Below are 27,642 nucleotides of genomic sequence, written 5' to 3'. Positions count from 1 at the left end.
TCCAAGGTCAGAGTCAACATGTAAAAGTGAGAGTGGGCCAGGGAGCAATCAGCACAGTGATTCATTAAAGAGCTGCCTCTTTCTTTCTCCTGTAAATAATTAGGCTGGCAGCAATGACTTTTACCCTCAGGCTCAAGCCAGGGAACTACTCTAGGAAACAGTTTGCAAGTGGCCTCAGGGGTGAGTTCACTGAGTTCTGAGAGAGAAGCACAGTGAAATTAGAAGTTAACATAGATTTGAAAAGTGGATGTAGCAAAAAGACATCCTTCCCTAAAAAAAAAAAAAATACCCTATACATACCTTTCTGAAGTTGTACCATATTGCTGGAGGGCAAGAGTTGGGGGGGGGCAGAGAAGAAGCTTCTAGTTGCCTTAGTGACTTGCTATCTATATACCCTAATGGCAAAAATATCACTGGGCCCTACCCAATAACCTAAAAATATCAATTAGTGTCCTCTATTCAAGGAATGTGGACTATTGGTAAGGGAGGGATTCTCTCTCTCTTTCTATCTCTTTCTTTATCACTTTCTCTCTGTCTCATCATCTATACAAGGAAGAAAGCCAAGTACAGTCCACCTACATTAATTAATCTAACAGACTTCTTTCAAAATAGGAACTGACTCCATGTCTAGTAGGTACACTAAACAAGGAGAATTCATGGAGTATAATCATAAATGCAAATTTAGTCTTATCTGCCACTGTTCTTTTTATCCCCCTGGTCAAGCAGGATAGACTTTCCTTACTTTTGGAAGAAAATGCATGGCTTTTCACTCTTCATGGATAGAAGTATTTTGGTTAGTGTCAATAGCAAAGCAAGTTTGGGTTCATGGCCTTAATTAAAGTCTCAGCTTCACTATATTAACTGACACTTCAGTATTTATTCAAAGCTAAGACTTTTCCCAGGTCCCTCAGCTTCTGCGGATGCACTGCCTGCTTTTTGGGAAGATGTTATTCTGATTTTTTCCTCTTTCTCTCTCATTTCTTTCCCTACTGATAAACTTTTATTTCTGACCTTAAGGGTTTGAGAAGGAAAAAAAGGGAAAATATCACTTATTTCATAGGGTTGTTGTGAGAAATGAAATAATACACCATATTTAACAGAATCTAAGATGCTAATGATCGTAAAACCATACTTATGTGATGTACCACAAAAAAGGGAAAACAGATGTTGCCCCTTAAAATGTGACACAATACTACTTTAAATCATTTTTACTGTTTATTTTATAATTTTTGAAATAATTTTTGTATCTACTTATATCTAGTTTTTTTGACCCTTCTAATATATAAATAAGGAAGCTATAAGTGAGATAAATTTATTAATGTAGTTCTAAAACTCTTTCACATTCAGTCTAACATGTTGGAATCACTATCTGACTGTCATTAACGTCTGTGTGTTTCTACATACTTTCCTTTTTTTATGCCATGAACATCATTAGTGATAGGGCATTTCTTAAAAGAATGTTCCATTACTGTTTATGGAATTTTCTTCCAAGTGGCTGACTCCCTTCTTTCAAGTTTTGATGAAGGTGTCATTTTAATTTTATCAGAAGATATTAAGAAAAGTGTTTTAGACAAACAGGTAATCAGGACTTTTCCTTCTTCCTCAAATAATCCTTAAATGGCTTACTGATTAAAATATTAAGGGGCGGAGGGCAGTAGTCCAGTCATGTCATGGAAACGACCAAATAAAGGTCTGCACAGACAATGATAACTGTGCCATAACTGGCTAATGGCTAATCATAAAAGTATATTGATTGTAAAATGCATCTGGATTTCAAAAGTGTTATGATGTGAGAATGTGGACACACTGAAATTGATAAAATATGATATGTGCACACGTGTATTTGTGTGTGTATATATCAACAGTGTCTGGCAAATATTAAACCCTCTATATGCATTAGCTATCATTATATGATTAATGATTGTTATAATAGGGGCATCTGGGTGGCTCAGTCTGTTAAGCATCCGACTTTAGCTCAGGTTGTGACCTCACAGTTCAGGGGTTCAAGCCCCACGCTGGGCTCTGTGCTGATAGCTCAGAGCCTATAGCCTATATTAGATTCTGCGTCTCCCTCTCTTTCTGCCTTTCACCTACTCGTGATATGTCTCTCTCTCCTTCAAAAATAATAAATAACCATAAAAAAATTAAAAATGATTATTATAATAACTTGAATGATACCCTAAAAGAATGGTTTTGTGTGCTCTGGCTCTGGCATGTATTTAAAATTAACTTTTTCTGGGGCGCCTGGGTGGCTCAGTCGGTTGAGCGTCCGACTTTGGCTCAGGTCACAATCTCGTGGTCCGTGAGTTCGAGCCCCGCGCCGGGCTCTGGGCTGACGGCTCAGAGCCTGGAGCCTGCTTCCGGTTCTGTGTCTCCCTCTCTCTCTGCCCCTCCCCCGTTCATGCTCTGTCTCTCTCTGTCTCAAAATAAATAAACGTTAAAAAAAATTTAAAATAAAAAAAATAAAATTAACTTTTTCTATTGCCAGAAATTTTGTAGGTATTTTGAAGACTCCTTTTTTTTTTGGAGAAAATTGCATACTTTGTCAGTCTACTCCACAAATATTCTTTCTTGTGTACTCATAGCACCCTCTCAGGTGGTTCTTTTGGGGAAGACAAAACTAAAAGACAACCCGCAGAATGGAAGAAGATATTTGCAAATGACATGTCTGACAAATGGTTAGTATCCATGATCTATAACCAACTTATCAAACTCAACACCCCAAAAGCAAATAGCCCAGTTAAGAAATGGGCAGAAGACATAAATAGATATTTTCCAAGGAAGACACCCAGATGGCCAAAAGACACATGGAAAGATGCTCAATATCACTCATAATCAGAGGAATACATGTCAAAACCATGATGAGTACCTCTCAATTCTGTCAAAATGTCTAAACATAACAACACAAGAAACAAGAGGTGTTGGTGAGGATGTGGAGAAAGGAGAACCCTCTCCCACTGTTGGTGGGAATGCAAACTGGTATAACCACTCTGGAGAACAGTATGGAGTTTCCTCAAGAAACTAAAAATAGAACTACCCTACAATCCAGCAATTGCACTGTTATGTATTTACCCAAAGGATAGAAAAACACAGATTCAAAGGGGTACATGCACCCAGATGTTTATAGTAGCATTATAAACAATAGCCAAAACAATGGAGACAGCCAAAATGTCCATTGACTGATGAGTGAAAAAGATGTTATATATATACAAAATGGAGTATTACTCAGCCATCAAAAAGAATGAAATATTGTCATTTGCAATGATGTGGATAGAGCTAGAGTGCATTATGCTAAGCGAAATAAGTCAGAGAAAAACAAATACCATGTGATTTCACTCATACGTGGAAATTAAGAACCATTAACAGATGAACACGTGGAAAGGGGGAAAAAAGAGAGAGGCAAACAAACCACAAGAGACTCTTAATGATAGAAAATAAACTGAGGGTTGATGAATGGAGATGGGTGAGAGATGGGCTAAAGGGGTGATGGGTATTAAAAAGTGAACCGGGGTGCCTGGGTGGCTCAGTCAGTTAAATGTCTGACACCTGATTTCAGCTCAGTTCATGATCTCACAGTTCGTGGGTTCAAGCCCCGCATCGGCCTCTGTGCTGTTAGCACAGAGCATGATTGGGATTCTCTCTCTCTCTCCCTGTCTCTCTGCCCCTCCCTTGTTCATGCTCTCTCTCAAAATAAATAAATAAACTTAAAAAAAAAAGAAGTGAGGAACAGGAATTGAGCTATTAAAAAAAAAGGGGGGGGACTTGTTGTAATAAGCACTGGGTGTTGTATGTAAGTGATGAATCACTGAATTACTCCTGAAATGAATATTGCACTGTATATTAGCTAACTAAAATTTAAATTAAAATAAATAAATAAATAAATGGTAAGATATAAATTAAAAAAAAAGTAGAATTACATCTATAGTCATACCTCCGTGATTCATCTTTCATTAAGAACTTGGTAAAGATATAATTGCCTAATTTCATTCTGATCCTACTTACACAGAGGCAGTCTCCCCTGGTTCATTCTTACCTTAGTGTTCCATGTTTTCCTCCACATTCATAGCTTCATGCATGCTACTTTTTCTGTGTAAAACATGTAGTCTTTGCTTAGGCTCCCTACACTCATCTACTCCTTCATGACTGAATGATTTCACCACATCCTCCAGAAGGTTCTCCTCTCTTTGCTTCTGAGCCTTTTTGTTTTGTTTTGTTTTGTTTTGTTTTGTTTTGTTTTTAAGTAGCCTTCACACCCAGCATGGAGCCCAAGGCAGGGCTTGAACTCACAACCCTGACATCAAGACCTGAGCTGAGTTCAAGTGTTGGATGCTTAACCAACTGAGCCACGCATGTGCCCCCTCTGAGATTTTCTTTATAATAGCGTTTAACACACTATTAATCACGCATAGAAAAATTATAATATTAATTATACCTATGAAAACTTGAAGTTGGTTAAAGAAGATTCTGAGTTTTCAGGTGGTTTGGCTATCACCTCTTAATAGAAGGCTAGTGCAGGTTATTATTTATTTTTCCAATTCCAGTACCAACCACACAACCTAGCAGGTAATAGGTATGCAATACATATTTACTGAGGAAATTTGAATGGATATAATTTTGTTAAGAATACAGAAATATTTATAGCTCATAATTTCCCAACATGTGTAAAACTAAACAGAGATGTCTTCTCTATTATTTATTTGATCATGCCTATCTTAAAAATTATGCCCTGAAATTATGTATGTGCATATTATGTGCAGTTTCTTTCTTTCTACAGTTTTGCTGAGAGCAACTTAAGATTCTTAACATCAGACCTGTAAAACAAAGTCTATTAAGTTCACTTATGTGAACTGAAATTTTCCAAGTAGAATGCAGAATTAAAGTCCATGTATGTAAACAATTCTCTATAGAATACCATATTTGTTGAGTAAAAGCTAATTTTGTTTGTTTTTATTTTTGTTTTTATTGAGAATCAGATTTCTTTTTTTTAATGTTTATTTAGTTTTTGAGGGGTGGGGGATGTCAGAGAGAGAGACAGACAGACAGACAGACAGAATCCGAAGCAGGCTCCAGGCTCTGAACTGTCAGCACAGAACCCGATGGGGGACTTAAACTCACAAACTGTGAGATCATGACCTGAGCTGATGTTGGATGCTTAATCAACTGAGCCGCCTAGGTGCCCCAAGAATCAGATTTCTTAAGGAATTATTTGATGAAACATTTTGAGAGTTTGAAGACCTTTGAGAACTGTTTAAGCCACAGAAATCTTAACTGGGCAAGTCCCATCTTTACACTAAATTTACAAATTTAAATGTGTAAGTTTCTCTGAGAGGGCAAGGACTCTCTTGTGCAAACATTATGACTTTTCTTCCATTGGCCTCAACTGTTTGAACTGGTTTCCTAGAATGTGCTTCCCTTATCTCTTCAGTTGGATACCCTACCTGTCATTTGGTTCCTTATTCAATGTCACTTTAGTCAGCAAGCCTTCTTCACCTGCAGATGGTATAGGCTCTCTATTCCTTCCATGGCCTTATATTTACTTTTCTTTTCTTTTTTAAAACCTGCCCTCATGGTTGTATCAAAATTGACATTCACTCATTCATTCACTCACTCCCTAACTTATCAATCCAATTATCTATTTGGTATCTCTCTCCTCTTCTAAAACCACAAATTCTATTAGGGCAGGAAACCATATAGATCTTATTCTTCCTGTATCCAGTGCTTAGATGAACACCTCCTATACTATAGGATCTCAATAAGATCTAGTAAATTAATGAATTAAAAGAATCAAGATTATTAGGAAGGGAATTTGCAGGTAATTGAACAAAATTGGAGGGACCTACATGATTTGCCTTGTATGGGCAAATGTGAATTCTTTCAGTTGTAAAAGACCTACTTCCATTTTTCTTTAAAAAACATGTTTTATAAACTTTTCATTTTTACTTTAAAAAGACACCCAGAAACTTCTTTGCCACATCAGCATGTCTCGAATAAGTGAGCAATTAAAAAGTGCAGTGTATTGCATAAGATTGTCTATAGTGCTCATCTAATTACTTAGGACCTTTCCACTGTTAAAATACATCCTGACCCTGCCAGGCTAGCCATGCTCCAAATTTAGAAGGAAGAATTCCTACTCCTAGGGGAATGGTAGTTATTTGCTTCTTTCATTCCATTGTGTGGCCAAACTTTTTTTTTTCTGTCTATACTTAAAAAAAAAATTCTTTTAAACAGATACACATGATTAGTCAAAGGGCAGTAATTTTCAGAAACAAAAATGGTGTAAATAATTTATAATTTTGAATTTTTTTCTGTCTTCCTCCTTTTACATTGGTGTAAAGATCCCTCATACCCTTAACTTGCAGCTTCTTTGGGTCAACTAGGGAGCTACATGCAGAAACAAACCAAACTCCCAGCAGTGTAATATTCTTAGGTTTGTTCTGAAAATGACTAATAACTCTGCCAGCTTCCCAGTTCCAAGCAGTCTTTTTTAAGGCATTGTTAATCTAGACAGAGTACAGAGCATCAGACAAAATAGACATAGACCTTTTATTCTTAAGGGATCTTAGCTTAAGTGGTATTGTTACATGGCTTCCTGCTGTGCCTTGGAAAAGTAACTTTTCCTTGTAGTTGGCTCAGGGTGATAGATTTCTGTTCTTCAGGCAACAGATACTTTGCAAACAAGTTGGTTTTCAAACTGGGGTCACCTCAGGTCATTCTTAGAAGCAGAAGTGGTGAGTGAGCTCAGCACCTGGTAGCTACCACTAATACCCATGTGGGAGATTTTGCTGCGGCAGCTGAGTCAACAGCTGGGATTCTAAAATCCTTAACTTGCACATAGGATTTAGCTTTCTCACCCACAAAATTATGGTCCTATATTTACCATCTGTGTGTCACTTTATATTTATGAAATTATAAAAAAAAGAATTTATTGGGGAAGTAAAGAAATAGTTTTGAAAATAATTTGAGACCATGAAGCTGTGCCTTAGAAATGCAGTTTTGATAAGACATAGCCCATTAGACATAACAATAGTTCATTAACAAAACTTTTGAAAGGAATCATTATTAATTAAAAAGAAGAAAACAAAAACTGTGAGCTATTGAAAAGGCTATGCATCCCCTTTACCAATAATGGCAGAAGCTTTCTAAACTGCTACAGAATTCATCCAATAGTTTATTCTCTTTAACTCTATCAATTTTAATATACAAAGGAAAAAAAATGAAAACTCACCTTATGGCACCTTTGAATGTGTTGTTGTTGTTGTTGTTGTTGTTGTTGTTGTTGCCTGGTATGCAAGGGCATTTGCTTTTTGGTAGAGTCTTTGAATTGAAGGAATGGCTGCCAAAATGCAGGTCACTTTGTCAGGTGTGGGACCTTTTATGAAACAGAGAAGCCTGATTTTACCAGGCTAATATGCATGGGTAGATGCAAATCTACCACCAACAGTTCCCATTGGTGTCATTAGCCCTCCTGTCCGATAAACAAATAGCCTCTCTGAGAAAGTGCTTCTAGCCATTGTGCTGCCGCTTCTGAGTGGTAGCCTGCAAAGAAAGAAAGAGTGATCAAAGAGAAAGTGGTCCCCAAACAGGCTATCACTGTGGACCGACTCATGGTGCTGGTCTGGGGAACAAAGGGCATAACTCCTATGTGCTTCTATAGAATAGTGTGTCAGTTTTCATACACACTCTTCTCTTGATAAGTAATCAGAGGGTGTTTTTCAGGTCTCTGCAGTATGGCTGTCTTAAATTCATTGCTGATATTATTGCATAGGGAGAAGGGACCTGAGAGATGAACCGCTTACAGAGGAGAAACATTTTCACCTTTGCCATTTTCTAGAACTGTAGGCTCACATACGTATTTTTCTTACTGCAAATGGCTGAGTTCGACAGGGAGTGGAGAATTTTTTTCTTTTTTAATTCGAGTTTGGCAAAATATCAATTCAAATACGCTGCTTAGTTTGGGGAATTAAAAAAAAATCAAGTAGAATTCTGCTTGAAATGTTTACTCTTTCTCCAGATTTTGGATATGACTTAACATTAACTTGTACAGAGATACATTTTCCTTCTTTCAAAATAGCTTTCGGTTATTAATCTGATGTTAAAGTTTATAATCTGAGGTGATTTGTTTTTTCTTATAAAAGATTTCCAGTGTCAGTAATTCCATAACTGTATGGTCCTAATTTAAAATAATTGTTCTGAAGTAAAAATAAGCAACTCTGTCAGCGTGGGACTTTAAAGGAAAGGGCACTCTTCCAAGCAAATTATAAACAAATTGACCCTCTTAAGATTTTTATTCTCATCTAAAAACCCGTTCTTTGCCAGTAAGCCTCATGATTTTTTTTTGTGGCTAGGAAAGTACAGTTCTTAATGGTCCATTATCCTCAGCCTTTCTGATCCAGACAAGTAAAAGCAAGCCCATGCCTCAGGAAGGATGATTGATTTAGTTATATGGCCATAATTGTCCTATTAGGAAGATTCAGTTCGTTAAAGCTTAGGGGAATGAGAAAGTTAGAGGTGAGGCTGGCTAGACTTACCTTGACATGGAGACAATCAAGTGAGGAGAAATCAATTGGCATCCACTTAATCGTCCATGATGTGTAAAAACTATTCCAAGAAATTAAGTTGCTATTTCCATTTTTTCTCTCAAAAATGAGAAATCAGTACTTTTAGTTCAATTAAAATGTACATTTCACTTATAAATAAAGATAGAATAATTTATAGGTATATGAAGTTTCTTTAGAAATAGAATTTCATGCTAATATATATATATTATAAATATTGCTAGCATATATATATGTGTGTGTGTATATATATATATATATATATATATTATAAATATTGCTAGTACAGACACAGACTCTTTGCATTTAAGGCTTGGGGTTACCAAACGACAGAGGAGTGTATTATAGAAACAAGTTGATATTGTAAGAGTAAGGAAAATTATATATATATGTGTGTGTGTGTGTGTATGTAAATATATATAATATAATTGTATATATTATACAGTGTATATATAGTATATATTATATAATAGTACATATAATTATATTATTTTTAGACAACAGGATATATTACTGATAGATCCATGGCATTACAAGATTATAATAATTATAATACATTTTTTATTTTTACTTTTTGCAGTTTTCGTAGGAATTTGATTTTTCACAGAGACTTGAAAGTTAGCTACTTCCTTTTAACCCTATTACTCATGTGGAAACTGAATCTCAGAGTCATTTTATTGTGAGTACTGGAACTGGACTTCATTCTAGACCTTTCAGACTTTGAGAATATCTAGGTAATCCCATTCATTTTACATGTAATAAAATTAAAGTTTTTGGATTTCAGATGTGTTCAAGATCATGGCTTTAACTGACTTACATTAAAATAAACTTCATTTAATTTTTAAATAATTTGTAACTACATTTTATTATAAAGGATTTAAACTGTATAGATGCCAAAATCAAAACAGGAACAAAATCAAAACACCTTTCTTTCCTATTCTATCTACAACTGTTGTCAGTTTGCTGTGAATCATTTCACACATAACTATATAGATGTATCCATAAAAGAACATGTATACACACATACACATACTCTCTCTCACACACACAGTGTATGATTTTTTTCAATTTTTTTTAAATGTTTATTTTTGAGAGAGAGAGAGAGACAGAGAGAAAGAGAGAGAGCATGAGTCGGGGAGGTGCAGAAAGAGCCAGAGACACAGAATCTGAAGCAGGCTCCAGGCTCTGAGCTGTCAGCACAGAGCCCAACATGGGGCTCAAACCCACAGACCGGGAGATTATGAACTGAGCCGAAGTTGAACACTTAACAGACTGAGTCACCCAGGTGACCCTCTGCACCTGATTTTAAATTCCAATACAGGCAGAGAAACTCTTGTATTCAGAATAGATCTCCTATTCTTTTAAATTGCTACATAGTATTCTTAATATAGAAAACCATAGTTTACATAACCATTTACCTGTTTTGATGGGCATTTATATAGCGTTTAATTTATTTCTTTAAACAAGTGGTAGCTTGTAAAAATATTGGAATATTTTAAAGAATAAATTTCTGGAGGTGATAGTGGAAAATTGCCTTTCATCAAGGTTCTACACATTTTTACTCAATAAATTGTTAGAGGAGGTCCTCAAGAGGATGTGACCCCTAGTTGACCTCAGAGCTAGATCCGGGCATTCCGTGGCTCCTCGCCACCTCCTCCACTGTCCTTGGAATATATATTGCCTCCGTGGTTCCCCCAGCCAGAGCTATTTTCAAGCACATAGCCCTAAGAGAGTAACGTGCTATTGGCACCGCCTGGACTTCATGCCTGAACCCAGTTGAGGCCTGATGGAAGCTTTTAAGATTCTGGCGGAGATCTACTCGTCTTGCAGCTACCCAAGATAAACCTGGTAAGGAAATTCGCTTGTTGTTTAAACTGCCACCAACCAACCTGGGGTGGCCTGCCTCTCTCCTTGGTCCCTCTTTGCCCTCCGTGTTCGCGGACAAGTTTCAGATTTCACCCAGGAAGCTCCCAAGTTTCGGAATCAACATACATCCGCTGACTTATATTGAAAAAATATACATATTCTTATTTGCGCAATGGAAAAATGGATATCTATTTTAAAAATATTCAGTGTGGGGTGTCTGGGTGGCTCAATGAGTTAAGTGTCAGACTCTTGATCTCAACTGAGGTCTGATCACAGGGTCGTGAGTTCAAGCCCTCCGTTGGGCTCTATGCTGTGCGTGAAGCCTACTTAAAAAAAAAATTGTGTCTGAGCAAATTTTCATTTGTTTAGTGGCTGCTTATATGCTTTTCTCTGAAATATCTTAAACTTAATCCATTTTTTCTAATGAGTAATTTATATTTTCCTTTTGGTTTTAGAAGTAATTTACATATTAAGGATATTAATCTATTGTGTATTATCTAAATTAAAAATAATTTTCTTCTGACATTGGACTTTTAACTTTTTAATAATTTCTTTTGTATTTTAGAAGTTTTACATTTTTATGTAATTCAACAGGTCAGTCTTTTTCTTTATGGCCTCTGAGTTTTGTTAGAATTTGTTACCTCCAAATAATTAAAAATAAGCTATCCATATCTTTCATAAATTTGTTCTTTAAGATACTAAATTTTTTGTTAAATGTAGTGTGAAGTATTTCACTTAAAAAAAAACTTCTCAATGATTTCTAACCTATTTGGTTTTTTATCACTGTATTTCCTTAATTTTTTTCATTTAAGTTTTTCTTTTATTTATTTTTTAATGTTTCAAATTTTTGTTTATAGTTCATTAACTCACAGTGTAATAATAGTTTCAGCTGTGCAATATAGTAATTCAACACTTTCATACAACACCTGGTGCTCATCACAGGTGTCCTCCTTAACCCATCCCCTGACCTCCTTCCCCTCTGGTAACCATCAGTTTATTCTCCATAGTTAAGAGTCTGTTTCTTGTTTTGCCTCTCTTTTTTTTTTTTCCCTTTGCTCATTTGTTTTGTTTCTTAAATACCACAAATGAGTGAAATCATATGGTATTTGTCTTTCTCTGCCTGGCTTGCTTTGCTTAGCATAATAATACTCTCTAGCTCCATCTATGTCCTTGCAAATGGCAAAATGTCATTCTTTTTTAAGGCTGAATATTATTCTAACCTATTTGTTAAACTCTATATTCCCTACTGATCTCACAAGTTAAAAAGTAAGTGCACTGACTTCTTATTTATGTATAACATGAAAGTGTTTCTGGAATGTCTCTTCTGTTCTATTGCTGCACTTTACCTATCTCTGTTCTTAACACCTCATTTAACTCTATATTTCTAGAAGCTTTTACTAGAGCATGTAATCATACATTATTTCTTTTTTTCCCCTCAAAAAAGGTGGCTTTTCTTTTGTACAAATATCTTCCATTCATTAGAATTAGCTTTTCAAATTCCATTAAAAAGTTGGAATTTTGGGGGTGCCTGGGTAGCTCAGTTGGTTAAGGGTCTGACTTTGGTTCAGATAATGATCTCATGGTTTGTGAGTTCGGCCCCACATCAGTCTCCTTACCGACAGTGCAGAGCCTGCTTGGGATTCTCTCTGCCTCTCTCTCAGAATAAACATATTTTTTCAAAAGTTGGAATTTTGGTTGAGATTTCCTGTCGCTTGTACATGAATTTGGTAAGAATTATTATGTTCATGCTGTTGACTCTTTTCATCATTTAAGAGACTGAGTGTAAGTGTATCTTCAGTACGTTTCATAGTTTTTAAAAAAATTTTGTTCAAGTTTTGTAAATTTCTTATTAGTTTTATTCTTAGAATTTTACATTTAAAATTTTTGCCTCTTGGGGCGCCTGGGTGGCTCAATTGGTTAAGTGTCTAACTTCGGCTCAGGTCATGATCTCGCTGTTCATGAGTTCGAGCCCCACATCGGGCTCTGTGCTGACAGCTCAGAGCCTACAGCCTGCTTTGGATTCTGTGTCTCCCTTTCTCTCTGCCCCTCCCATGCTCATGCTCTTTCTCTTTCTCTCTCTCTCTCTTAAAAATAAACACTTAAAAAGGAAAAATTTTAAAGTTTGCCTTTTATTTAGATATAATCACGTAAAACATTGCAAATTCAAGGTATACAACATGTTGATTTGATACATGAATATATTGCAATATTTTTTTATCTATTTTTTTCACTACTTGTTTGCTTTTCAGTTTTTAAAGTTTCTATTGATACATCGTCGAGCTCAGAGATTCATTCCTCAACTATGTCCAGTATACTCATAAGCCCATCAAAGGTATCCTTCATTTCTGTTACATTGTTTTTCATCCCTAGCATTTCTTTTTGGTTCTTTTCAGATTAGGATTTCCATCTCTCTACTTGCATTGCCCATCTATTTTTGTGTGCCATCTACTATATCCGTTAGAGTCCTTAACACAAGAGTTGTTTTAAATTCCTGGTTTGAGAAGTCCAACATCTCTGCCATGTCTGGTTCTGATGCTTGTTCAGGTTCTTCAAACTGACCTTTACCTTTTGGGATGCTTTGTCACTTTTTCTTGATACCTGGACCTGATGTACTGGCTAAAAGGAACTGGTGTAAATAGGCCTTTATTAATGTGGTAGTGAGGGATGTGGGGGAGGGGAAGTGTTCTAGCTTGTGCCTCTGGACTATGTGCTTCACGAGAGTTTCTCACTCCCTGCCCCAACCCCTGTTAAGTGGGACAGATGGCTAGAATGGGCTAGAGTTGGGTATTTCCCTTCTCTCACATGGGAGGCTAGAGCCAGAGTTAGGAATTCTTTCCCCGGGTCAGTTAGGCTCCGATAATAAATAACTGAGCAGGTTAGGCTGTGGTTCCCTGGTTTCACCTGAGGACAGGCCTGGTTAAGAAGAACCCCATGTTGTGGTATAATTCAAAATGGCTGTCCCCCGCCCCACCTTCCCTTGCTATAGGCCAAAGGGAATTTCCCTCTGTGGTGTGCTGTGGAAACCCAGTCATGCTCCTGGTGGCAAATCTCACAGTATTGTGGGGTCCCCTATGATTAAGTCCCATTGGAGTTTTAATGGTCAGAGATGTACTGAGGTCTGGCAGTTGGTCAGTTACCGTTCAGGTTTTTCTATCCTGGTACTTCTTCCTGCACTTTGAGTCCCTGCTCCAAGAAGCTGCCATTTCCTGTAGGTGCCTGTCTCTCTAGTCCTGAGGGCAGCAGAGTGCCCTATGTGTACACCCCTTTCTAGGATCCTAGAAGACTTGCTGACCTTTTAGCCTTCTCAACTTTTTACTTGCTGTTACAATGGAGTGATAACTTCCAAGCCAACAGTTTATTTTCTTTATATCTGGTTGTAATTATTTATAGAAAAAACTACTGATTTTCACTTCTGAGTAGTTTATGACAATCCTGATAATTAGTAAATCTATTAGTGCCTGAGTTTATATTTTTATTGCCTAGGTATAAAATTATGTTATCTGCACAAATGATAATTTTCATTTTCTTTTAAATATTCACACTCATTATTTTTTATTGGTTATTATATTGATTAGAACTTCATTATTTTGTTTCTGAATTTACTAGAAAGTCTCTAGGAATATTTTCCCTCCTCATATTTTTAATGAAAAATAATCATTTGACTTTATGAATATTGAATTCGATAATTTCATTTTTATCTTCAAATGCGTGGATGGTAAAATTATATATAATAGTTATTTATACATTTTAGATTTCTATCATAGTTATAGTTGTGTCTCGTAGATGCCTAATGATACTTTTTATCTTCTTTTTTTCTCAGGATAAAAATTAAAAATGCTTATCATTTTATACGCAATTGTGATGAGAGCCAATTTGGCTTTATTAATGTGTTTTGTTTTTTACTTGGTTTGCTTGTTCTTCTGCTTTCTAGTTTAAGAATTTGTGCTTTAAGATTCATTTTTCCCCAATTTTGAGTTTCTTTTCTTGAATATCTGAATGTCTCAATTTTGGGGGTTGTTTGGATTGAATTCAAAGATCAAAATAATAGTCCTTGTGTGGTATTATGTTCCAAGATTCAATATTATTGATAAAAAGGTATCAATATAATTTCATTCTTTGTGAGAATCCTGTGTTACAGAAAAAGATAGCAAAGCCTCAGTAAAGGCCAAGTTATAAAATACAAACGAGGGGAAACTAGATGGCTAACAGTTATATGAAGAGATGCTCAAACTTCTTTGTAATCCCAGAAATTAAAATCAAAATGTGATACTACTTTTTACTCATCAGATTGAGAAACAACGATACACAGTTTTATAATTCCAAGTGCTGGAAGATATGTAGGTAGAAAGGAATCTTGTATACTAATGTTGAAAGTGTCGGTGGGCTCAACTTCATTGTCAAGACATTTTATATCACTTGGTGAAGTATGCCTACCTGACATCCCAGAAACCCAGCTCCTAGGGGTATGTCCCAGAGAAATTCTACACAGGGTGTAAGGAGACATTGATGGTGATTTGTAGTAGCAAAGCGTTAGAGGCAATTTAACTATCACTGGGAAAATGGATACGTGTAATGTGGTTGTGTTCTCCAACATATCCTGGGGCAGCTGGAAACTATGACTAGATGTACACAAAGAACTTGATAACTCTTAGAAACATAGTTATTTGTGGGGAAAAAAAAGCAAAAGTAACATAATAAGCTTTCCAGCACAATACCACCTATCTATTCTAAATATAACAATACACAAAATAAAATCTTTATGCCCCTATTTACATGGAAGTGTAAAGGACCAAGAATAACAAAGATGTTTTTGAAGAATGATATTAAGAATAAAAGACTAGTCCTTTTAGATATCAGGACTTATTATAAACCTATAGTCATTAAAACAGATACCCCCATAAAGTGTAGAATAGGGGTGCCTGGGTGGCTCAGTCGATTAAGCGTCCAACTTCAGCTCAGGTCATGCATGATCTCACGGTTCATGGCTTCAAGCCCCACGTCAGACTCTGTGCTGACAGCTCAGAGCCTGGAGCCTGCTTCAGATTCTGTCTCCTTCCCTCTCTGCCCGCCCCCCCATCTCAAAAATAAATTTAAAAAAAGGAATAGAATAGAACACAGGGCTTGGAAACAGAAACATGCATTTATTGAATTTTATTTATGACACCAGTGATGTGATACATAGTGAAGAATGGAAGGACACTTAATCAGTGAAATTGTACAAATGCTTATCAATGTGGAAATATCAAAGTGTGGAATGGGAAGTGTGTGTACAATGTGCCCACCAACAAAGGAGAAATAGAATATTCCTAAATAATTTTAATTGCTTCTACAATTATTTTCTAAATAACCAGACATTTAGGTTCTTAAGTGTTTTCTTTTTAAAAAATGTTTTAATGTTTATTTATTTATTTATTTATTTATTTTTCAAAAATGTTTTAACGTTTATTCATTTTTTGAGAAACAGAGAGAGACAGAGCATGAGCAGGGGAGGGGTGGAGAGAGAATGAGACACAGAATCCAAAGCAGGCTTCAGGCTCTGAACTGACAGCACAGAGCCCAACATGGGGCTTGAACTCACAAACTGTGAGATCATGACCTGAGCCAAAGTCGGACGTTTAACCGACTGAGCCACCCAGGTGCCCCGTTTATTTATTTGTTTTGAGAGAGAGAGAGAGAGAGAGAGAGAGAGAGAGAGAGAGTGTGAACAAGGGAGGAGCAGAGAGATAGGGAGACAGAAGCAGCCTCCAGGCTCCGATGCAGGGCTCCAACTTACAAACCACAAGATCATGACCCAAGCTGAAGTCAGACACTTACCTGACTGAGCCACTCAGACACCCCATAGGTTGTTAACTGTATTCTACCCTAAGAGTGTTTAAGATAAAGTCTTAAAATTTCCAAGTGATAAAGTATTTTTTTTCTAACTTCGAAAACTTTTCAGAATGATTACATAGTGAGCTAATAGAATCTGTAGTTTAAAAATATTTTGCAAATTATTGAGGATTTTACATGATCAGTTTTTTTTTTTTTTAATTTTAGAGAGAGAGAGTATGAGAGCATAAGCAGGGGAGAGGGGCAGAGGGAGAGAGAGAGAATTGTATGGTTTCTCCACGCTCAGCATGGAGTGTGACACGGGGCTTGATCCCACCACCCTAGGACCATGACCTGACTCAAAATCAAGTCAGCAGCTCAACTGAATGAGCCACCCAGGCACCCCCCGTATGATCAGTTTTTATAAAATGTTGAAAAGAAAACTTCTATCATAGTAGTATGTTGTATATGTATTATGTGTCAGAGTATCATTTATATTTTCTGTATTTTGTTTATAGATTTGCTATTTAGTTTTAATTTTTTTGATTTTTTTTCTATTTCTGCTATTTTGGGAAGTTTACACTTTTATTTTGGTATTCATTGAAGTTAGCTTTATAAACTTATATAACGTGGTTTTATTTAATGTTTATGTATATATTTTGAAGGGGGAGGAGCAGAGAGAGGGAGAAAGAGAGAATTTCAAACAGGCTCTGCACTGTCAGCACAAAGCTGAACGCAGGGCTTGAACTCACGAGCTGAGCCGTGAGATCATGACCTGAGCTGAAATCAAGAGTTGGACACCTAACCAACTGAGCCACAGGTGCCCCAAGGACAGAATTTTCAATAGTAGTATATCTTGATAGTAAGTGATATATAATATGCTTAAACATGTTTTTTGTTGACTCATAGACTTTAGAGGTTGTCTTTTATTGACCACGTACTAAGATGGATTAAAAAAAATTGGGACATTTGTCAGTGTTCCTTCTACATCTCTTTATGGCCACTCCAGTTTTGTGGTAGTTTAGTTTGTTTAGTTTCATTACTACCGAATGAGTAAATACAAACCAGAACAACTGTTGATCTGTTTTTCTCTTGTCATGTGGTATCCCCTCCTCAGTTCTTCTTTTCAGATAGAGTTATGGGAAAATAATTATTACAGATTTGATCTCTGCTCTTATTCCTTTGTAATTTTGTTAGAAGTTCTATTTAAATGTTCGGTTCCTCTGGACAAACGTATAGCTCATGATCTTAAAATACCTTTATACTTCCTTTCTTTATTTCCACTCAATTCTTTAGCTTCATTAGATGTATCACTTCTTCCAGACAGAATATGCAAAAGATAACAAAACTTGACTTTGGCCAACCAGTTTGTAGGGAAGGACACAGGTTTCTTGATGTTTTCCCCTTGGCCATTAACTTCCTTAGAGCTTCTACTCTATGTTCTCTTTTGATTTTTGTTCTGGTTAGACCCAGACAAATGTTTGTTTGTTTGTTTTAGCATTTCAATATTATTCTGAAAAAAATTAAACGTATTCAAAAGAAGAGAAAATTATATAATATAACGTCATATAGTCATCATTTCTGTAGTTACCAACCTCATGTCCAGTTGGGTTCAAGTATACTCTCATCCTATTCCTATTCCTTTATTCTGGATTATTTTGGAGAGAACACACTATATATCATATTATATCATTTATATGTAATTTCAATACATCTCTAAAAGATAACTCATTTAAAAATGTAACCTCTATTATTATATAAAACACTAACTAGAATCCCTTAATATGATGAAACATACAAAGATTTGTTTAAATTCTCATACTTATATCTAATTCTTTCTAAAAATTTTATTCTTTAAGTCAGGATCCAAATAAATTCCATGCATGGCAATTGGTGGTCATGTATCTTAAGTCTCATACTATAGCTATAGCTTCTACCTCCATCTCACTATTATTTTTCTTACATTTTTTGTTGAAGAAAACATAATTTGTGTTACAGAGTTTCAATTTTTGTTCAAGAAAACATAGTTTGTGTTACAGAGTTTCTCACAGTCTGAATTGTGCTGATTGCATCCTGTGGTATTTCTACATTTAAAAAATATAAGCAAATATACTCTTTCTTAGGTTAATGGTGAGATATAAAGCATCTTTAAAGATGAATAATGTGTGTGTGTGTGTGTGTGTGTGTGTGTGTGTGTGTGAAGTTGGGGAAGAGAGGGAGGGATGGAGAGAGAGCAACAACACAGGTTCAAGAATGTAGGCTCAATTTTGGCTTGGCAAATAAGTTTGTTTGGATTTACAGAAACTTGTCAAGATGCTTTCTGGGTACACATTTATAACTGGGAGTCTGTTTAATTTGATAACATGCTAAGGTTTATGATTACATGACTTTTTTCCTAACAGATTCTCTGAGATAGTCTACTTTTCAAAGAATACATAGATTCCATTGAGTTTATATGAGTAATTGTGAATATGGTGTTTGTTCACATTCCCAAGTGTGAAGATATTTTTGACAAATACAAGGTTATCTGGACATTTTTTAAAATTAAAACTACTGAAAGTTAGCAATGAGCTGAATGTGACTTAATATTCACTTTTATCTATGAATGAAATAAGCTTATCAATATTATATATTAACATTGCTGTATTGATTCTTCAAATTTAATTTAATATAGCTCTAGTCTTTGAAAGTAATTTCTCTATTTTGCTTATTTGATAATTGCCAATGATTCTTGTCTTCTGGTTTTTAGGGCCCTTTATTTTCTCCTCTCACATGTGACCCAGCTTGATTCAGTAAACTTTTCTCTGTTATTTTTAATTAGTTTTATCACTTCTTTTAGTATTTATGTATATTGATAACTGTCAAATTTTGACATGTTATAATAAGACTTTATTTACTTGGATTCTAGGCAAAATGCTCATGTCAAGAATTGCAGTTAATGGATGATGGACGATGCTTTCCAAGGGACTAGTCATGGTTGGAAATGTGTCAAGACTTGGAGGAAATGTAGTGAAAGGTGAACAGTGTGACATTGTGGTTGTGCTGACACAAAATAGAAGGAAAGGGAGATTCTTAGTATTTTGAAAATAAAATTTGAGAGCATGAGGGTCTAAAGAGATTATTGAAAAATGCTTACCAGTGTGATGGCACATATCCTTGGGCCACATTCTCAGGAAAACCTGTAATCAAACTCTCCTGATTAGTCAGTGTATAAAGAGTTAGATTCTCCTAAAAACTGAGAACAGACAGGGCTGATGGGGGGTGGGAGGGAGGGGAGGGTGGGTGATGGGTATTGAGGAGGGCATCTTTTGGGATGAGCACTGGGTGTTGTATGGAAACCAATTTGACAATAAATTTCATATAATAATAAAAAAAAAGAGATTCATACTTCTTTGTGGTGAATCTTGGGTTTTACAGCCAGAGCATGCCTGCCTAGTTTTATATTGATTTTTATCTATTATTCCCTCTCTCTTCTTCCCTGAACTCACTGTTCTCATCCTGTCCACAATCCAGATCTGCTCTTCTGACTGTCTGTACAGCATGGAATACTCTCTGTGTTTCCAATGCATGGAAATACCATCTAACTTACCAGTCAAAATTGAGACCAGAGAGTCATCTTTAGCATTTACCTGTCCCTTAATTTTCATAATCATTCATTGAGCCTTGTCCAGATTCTTCCTGAAATATCTCTCAGATCTGTCTTCTCTGATCACAACCTCACTGACATTGCTTTAAATTAGAAACTCTGTGTGTGTTCTAAACTATGAAAATAGCTTCCTGACTCTTATGTCTATCTCTAGAAACTGTCTAGTTCTAAACTATTTTCTCCATTTCCATTAATTTTTGTTACTGTTGTTACAAAACAGATATGACACTGCCAAATTTTAGATAGAAACCTTAAATGGCAATGAATTACCAACTGTTAAAAGTCCAGATACCTTAGGAAGGCATGCCAGATTCATGACCTTGACCCAATAGATCTTTGGGAATTTCACTACTGTCCAAAGAATTCCCTTAACTGTAAAAGAGAATCCATTACTCTTTTTTAAAAAAATAAAATAAAATGTTTATTTTGAGAGCGGGGGGGAGGGGCAGAGAGAGAGGGAGACAGAGGATCTGAAGAAGGCTCCATGCGGGACTCAGACTCACAAACCATGAGATCATGAACTGAACTGTGAGATCATGACCTGAGCTGAAGTCGGACACCCAACCAACTGAGCCACCCAAGTGCCCTGTTATTGAAACTCTTGATAGCCCTTTGTTCGGTCCAGGGATGGGCAATGGACAGTGCAGAGGCAATTAAAAACTTTTCGTGGAGGTTGGATAGTGGGAGGAGTTTGGAGTTGGGCTGGAGAAATAGAGAAAAATAAAGATTAAAATTTGGTCTGCAATTTGGTCTGTCTCCATGTGACTGGATTTAAGGGGCAGTTGGTGGTCATTTTTATGTGGCTTGAGTAGCAAAGAGAATATGCTGAGAAAAATTATTTAAACAGATAATCAGAAAGAATCAGATATATGAGACAGAAAGAGAATGCTCCTTGGGTTCCTTGAAGCCTTCTACTTGCTGATTTCCAGAGACTTGGGTTTCTGTTTGTTTAAAGAAAATGAACAAAACATTAAGCCAATGGATCTAACTGTATTGGGGAAGACATGGAAGATATAAATAATTCTACTAATTACTGAGTGAAAAGAGTAATTCTATTAAACATTTGTTCAATTATAACACAAAGAATTGACAGAGGTTTTGAAATTTGTTATATCTCTACAAAATCTGTTCATGACCATTTACGGTTTTGAATTAAAGTTAGATAAATGAACTATTAAAAATTTTTTTAACGTTTATTTATTTTTGAGACACAGAGAGAGACATGGCACGAGTGCAGGAGAGGCAGAGAGAGAGGAAGACACAGAATCTGAAGGAGGCTCCAGGCTCCGAGCTGTCAGTGCAGAGCCCGAAGCGGAGCTCGAACTCATGAGCTGTGAGATCGTAACCTAAGCTGAAGTCAGACCCTCAGCCTACTGAGTCACCCAGGTGCCCTGATAAATGAACTATTAACAGGATAGTAACACAATTATTAATTTCTCTTTGACTTTGGTTTATCTGAAATTTGAATCTCTGCCACTAGTTCAGAAAAAAAACAACAAAACCTCCGTAAACAGTATTTAACATTGTAATTGGAATGAGATATGTTTTTCTCAGCTAAAGGTAAAGTGTGAAAACTATACCCTCTACCCTACCTCTAAGTTCACCTATTCATGACCATAGGTTAGTTTCTTGTTAAAGAACAATGTCAATGTAAGCTCTCTGGAATGTCTCTATTGGCCTCAAATTGAATATAAGGCTTAAAGCTGAAGATAAATGGGCCCTCAGTACCCGGTCTCTAAAAAGGGCCACCAGCAATTAAGTCTAGAATCTTCCCACTCTAATCCCTTCATATTAATCTTGAGGATGTCTCCTATCCTGGCTAGACTGTATTGGAGACAGATATAAATATGTATCTAGTGATTTAAGAAAGGTAACTTCTGAGATCAGTAAGTGCTCTGAAGGATATAAACACTGTCATGTGATAGAATGCGACTGGGGCAGGCACTTTGGAGAGGGTGGTCAGCAAAGAACTTTGAAAAGATGACAGAGGTGCTGCGAATTGAATAATAAAAAAGATTCAACCACCTGAACATCTACAGGAAGAGCATACCACCCAAAGGAATGGCAAGTGCAAAGATTAGGACGTGGGAACATGTCTGGAGTGGTTGCAGAACAGAAAGAAGGCTGATGGGCATCTGAGAGGCATAGAGCAGAGTAGTTACTTTTATGACTGTTAATGTTTTGCTAGAATAAGTCTCACTATGCTAATATAAACAATTTGACCTTTTTAGTTTTCAGGATATAATAACAATGAAATATATATTTATCTTCAGCCTTTTCTTAATTCAAATTATTATAATTAATTAGAAAAATTGTTGATCCTTAGATACGTATTGCAAAATCAAGTCATATGTTCTACCTGTAGCTTTTTTTCATAAGAAATAGCTTTCACTGGGGACATGAATACCTGGAAATTTTATATAAACTTCCATCAGTACCATGGGACAAAACATTCCAGTCAATATCATTCACATACTTTTGTCTGAACATAGAGGGAAATACTATCGACTGTTCATGCCCACTTTCATGAACAATTTGAACTTGTGTACCTAATGTGGGCCATCATGTACATTTTGGAGGGGGGGGGGGGTCAAATCGTGCGTCCTCTCTCCTTAGCAGAATTAGCAAGTACATAACTTTTAACTTACTGTAAAACTTTCAAAGTCATCACTCTGAGCAGGTCTTTACTTTGTCATCCTAAGAAGACTATCAATAGCTAAGAGTTCCATGGCGATTTTAATCCATTGATGACTTGTGGGGAGTTATTGTAGGTCAATATACAAGGTTCATCAGTGCAGCGTCTGAAGCAGCGGAAATTGACTTGAAGGCGTAGGTGTACTTCAGTACTGTAGTTATTAGCTCCATTTGTCAATATGGAGAAATGAAGGCTAAGAAAGATTAATTGGGTTTGCCAGGGTTATAAAACATTGGAGTGACAGAACGAGAAAAAGAGCCTATGCTGTCTGACACCCAAATCCCAGCTCAGAGTCCTACATAATATTGCCTCCAGCTAAGCACTACCAGTTTGGTGCATAACAGGCTCAATGTAATGCTTTTTATTGTGACTTTTTGATAATTAATGACTAGGGATGCCTTCTCTGTTCTTGCTAAGATGTTAAACTGTTTCTCAGTGAGTTCTTAGTCATGAATCTTTGTTCTGTACTTGCCTATATTTCTCGCCCCATTGACTTCACAGCGAGATGGAATACGGGAAAGATGTAAAGCCTCTGCCCTTTTTTCCATTAGTGACAATATTTTTCCAGTTCAGTTACAGGTTTAAGCATAGGCTCTTTGTTAACTAATTCATCTAACACCTCACTCACACAGAGCCCAGAATATACAAATGCTTCCTAAATCTTTATGTTCTTATTCTATTAATTTCAGAGACAAAGAATTGTGGTATTTTTTTTTTTCATTTTTACTTTATATCTTTTTATCATGAAATATATATGAGTTCTGCAGTAACTTACTGATAGTATGGGTTAGCAAGAATTATTGATTAAACCTTACTCAGTTGTGAACAACTACTTTTTAACCCAATTTCTCATGGGCTAGGATTTGTTTCATAAATAAGATTTGCCTCTGTGATATGTAGCAATATTTTGAGAAATGTAAATGATGACACTGAAGTCCTTCAGTCAATAATATGATATAATACATTTAATTAATTTTCTGACCACATCCCAGAGGCAATTGAAAATTGGAGACTTTTCTTCTTCAAAATGTGCTGAGCACACTTGACATAGTATATCTTGATAAAAAGACTATGGCAAGATGCAAAGGAAAGAAAATGCAATAAAATGTCTTGTTGCTCTGGAAGCAGAAGGGATTGAATAATCAGTTACCAGTCAATTGCGGTTTCACCCCAGAGAACATAACAAGACATTAGTAACACTAAATGTGGAAGGAATATACACAAAGCTGTTTTTCTAGTGTGTGATCTTTAAAATATTTGAGTGATTTACTTATTACATGCCCTTTTCACTTAATACATGCATTATAAATTCTGATTGCATTTAAAAAATTAGAACAGTCAAGTTTTATTTCTTTTCAAAAGTTTACCTGTTTTGTCATTGCATTTAATCAACATGATTTAAAGTTATAGTTACCATGCATGTTTCCATATAGTTTCATTTTATTATATACAATTTAATGAACAGTATTTCAACAAAATAAGTAAAGCTTATTTTTTTCACAATATACCCTTGTAATTATTAAAATTCTTGGGCTTTTCTTGTATAGAGAATAATTGCATAACCATATGCATCTGTTAGAAGAGTTAACATCTAATCTAAAGAATTTTTCTTCCTTTGATTGATGGACAATTTTTAAAGAATGTAGTTTGTCAAGAAGCCTTTGCCTTTTCTGTCCTGAAATCCCTGTTTCAAACCAGTGCTAGCAATTTCCTGTCTGTGATGGCATTCGAGACATGAGATATCCTTGTCTTTGACAGCAAAGGACATTTGTTTTGTTTGAGCTGCACTCTTATCACTGACAACAATAAAATTGTCAAGTGTGTTATTTGAAACATCAGATCCAATAAGAACCTTTGTGTAAGTAAGGGACATTGGAAATAGTAATGTTTTCTTTCTTAACCAATGGAGCACAGCTAGAATTTGGAGTATTTGTGGATTCTATGATAAAATATGATATAATTGCAAAAGAATATAATAATAAAGAATCAAGGAGGATATTTTTGTAAATGATAGAGTAGAATGTAAGCTATTTGTGAAATAATGCGTTAAGAATCAAGGGGATTACAACAATCAGGTTTTAAAATACAAATTTAATTTTCAACAAAGTTTTGGTGTTGAAAACTTGAGTTGTCACAGACAAAAATGAATAAAGTAAGACAAAAATTCTAATCCAATTTATTTCTAACCCATATTTCTGAATTGATTCAGTCCTTGCAAATGAAAGGAAATTTACCTAACTACTTTGTGACTTGCTGAGGTAAATTAAATGGAAAGAAGTTAAAGGATTAAGTGTAAGGTACACAACTTTTAAAGTCCTACATTTTATACTACTGCTGGCAAAAATTACATTGAATCTCAAATAATTTCAGTTAGAATAAATTCATAGTTCTGTGAACATATAACTAAGTTCCATTACATTAAAATAGTAGTAAATCTGCCGCAGTATAAGATCCTACACACAGAGTAGGAGCTCTGAAATTATTAAAATAGTCATTGGCAATTTTTATTTTTAGCATCTGTGAAGCAACTCTAAGTAATAATAATAATTATAGTTAGGTCATATTTTTATTTTACAAGCACAGTAATTTAGTCTTTAACTTTTTGGTTTCTTTGCTTTGCAAGGTTCCTAAAATGCAAATTTAGAAAATATACCTTGTAACACAAAATTAGTGAACATGTATGATAGGGACAAGGCTGTATTATAATTTTTTCATCTTAAATGTATTATATTTTGTTGGGACGCTATATAGCCAAAGGGGAAAAATATGCATGCTATTGCAGTCCTTACCAACAAAATTTAGGTAAGAATTCTCATGTCAGTTTTTCTTAAGTGTAAATATGAAATATCCTATGAAATTCTATTCTTTCTGGAGTGATGCATAAGCTCCATATGTCCAAGAAGATACAACTTCTTTTTAAGTGGCAGGGGATTTAAAATGGAATGTATTTCCTATGTGCTTATACATCTGAAGGGGCATCCAGAGTAGAATCCATTAATACTTAAAATGTGTCTAGAGCTGCACTGGTGTCTAAAATGGAGGAAAGATGGGGTGCCTGGGTGGTTCAGTTGGTTAAACTTCCGACTTCGGCTCAGGTCATGATCTCGCGGTTCGTGTGTTCCACCCCCAGGTCCGGCTCTGTGCTGACAGCTCAGAGCCTGGAGCCTGCTTCTGATTCTGTCTCTCTCTCTCTCTCTCTGCCCCTCCCCTGCTCATGCTCTGTATCTCAAAACATAAAATAAATCGTTAAAAAATTAGAAAAAAAAAACGGAGGAAAGGAGAAGGGGAACACTCTCTATTCTATTATCATTCCATTTGTTTCCTTTCGTTTTATTTCCTCCTTGCTTCTTGTCTTCTGTCACTTGCTCACATATGCACACCCAGGAATGATAGATTCATTTCTAGATTTGCTGCTGAGCTGAAGCTGTTTCCCTGCCACTGAGTAGGTGAACTGCAGGAGACCATTTAGGCATTTGGGACATAATGTTTTATTTTTAAAGATTTTATTGAGAAAAAGCTCTGAACTTTAGAAGGTGAAAAGAATAGGTAAATACATAATGACAGTTACTTAGTATGAGAACTATGCATCATTTAAATTTTTTCAAGCCATGGAAAAAATGGCTTGGTATATTAAGTTATTAAAATGCACCAAAATGAAAATAAGTCTTGGACCATCTACTCTTTTTAAAAATGTTAATATATATTTATAATATATATAATATATGCAGTTATTACTAATCTAATGATAATTAGAATTTAGTCAGTCTGTCACATGGCTTTTCCCTCTAAGTCATAGTATGTAGTTGGAACTCTAGCCGACTCTATTACGTCTAGGCTTTTGCCAGATGTCCTTCCTTTAGAACTTCTGGTGGTCTCCAGAGAATGCATATACACCTGTTCTGGTCACTGTCACCTCACGTGGCCATCTGGCTCTAGAATCCTGCTATGCACCCAGCTCAAGGGTTACCACATGCTCCATACCATGTAATCTCACCCGTTATCTTAAGACTCACTTCTCTCAGGTGGCTGCTGCTGCTCCAAACTGCTTCATTTTCAGTTTGGGCAGAGAGCTGGCTGTTTAGTTCCCCACAGGAATCGCTGAGAACAGGTTGGAATGTTTAACAAGATTTTACTGAAGGCTTGGGAACAATAGAAGAGAAATATAATACAAAGAACTTTAAAAAGGTTGCTCAATAGACTACTCTCCATGCAAGCCAGTAGCAAAACGATTCCTCCTGCACCTAGCCCTCTCTCATATATAAAGGTGCCAGTCATTATTTGTTGTTGAATTAATTAACCGAATTAAATATTTTTAGAACCCACACATTCAAATGTATTTGCAGAGTTTTGGACTAGAAGTCTCTTGACCTCCAACTGGCCAACTTGCATTGGGATTCAGTTTACCTTCCCTCAAGAGTGTCTTTGCGAAGGTCTCAAATCCAGGTCTCTTCCCTTCAAAGTGAGCACAAACTCAGCTCTTTCTCTTCATCCAAGGATAAGGGTTATGTCTGAAGTAGTGATTGTTATTCCACTTCCAATAATCTACTATTTGGTGTGCCATGCTACTTTTAAGTACAAGAAAAATAGCATTGCTTTAGTTGCTCTGATACCAGTCAGCAACTCCATTCTCTTTTTGGGTGTCTTTTTTTTGTCACCCCTCTTTTATTTTTCTGACTCTGTCACTCTTGAAACTTGGTATTCTTACTGCAAGGCCATCAACCGCTCATTCCTACTCACTTCCTGTAATCTCCTTCCTACCCATTCCATTTTTCCATGCCCCCCCTCCTGTCTGGCAATCCCACAAACTCTCCAAGTTCATTTTTCACTTGAAAAAGGGGAGAAGTTAGGTCAAAATAAGGGGCATTTTATAATCAAATGTTCTGTGAAATTGTCCTTAAAGAAGTTCCTGAGAACTTCTCTCGGGGTGAATAAACATGTCAAGAAACTCTGAAGCCTAATGAGCACAGCTATCCCAGAGCTGGGAGCTCTTATTTTGAAGCTGCCTTCGGTACACTAGACTAAAGTCAAAGGGAACCAGGGAGCCTAGGGCAGCTATCAATTTAAATTAACAT

The 27,642-nt window shown here is 36.0% G+C and overlaps 1 long non-coding RNA gene across 1 annotated transcript in view; it reads left to right on the top strand.

Moving 5' to 3' along the window:
- The first annotated feature begins 10,219 nt into the window (after positions 1-10,219).
- The window catches only part of LOC122217136, a 72,201-nt gene continuing 54,778 nt past the window's right edge, over positions 10,220-27,642 (top strand). The window contains exon 1 of the long non-coding RNA XR_006201305.1: positions 10,220-10,403. This is a non-coding gene — a long non-coding RNA (uncharacterized LOC122217136). The remainder of the gene's footprint in view (positions 10,404-27,642) is intronic.

The sequence above is a fragment of the Panthera leo genome, chromosome B1, assembly GCF_018350215.1.
Source record: "Panthera leo isolate Ple1 chromosome B1, P.leo_Ple1_pat1.1, whole genome shotgun sequence".
NCBI lineage: Eukaryota > Metazoa > Chordata > Mammalia > Carnivora > Felidae > Panthera > Panthera leo.
Note: the sequence above shows the minus strand (reverse complement) of the source record. Positions and strands in the feature narration are given on the sequence as shown.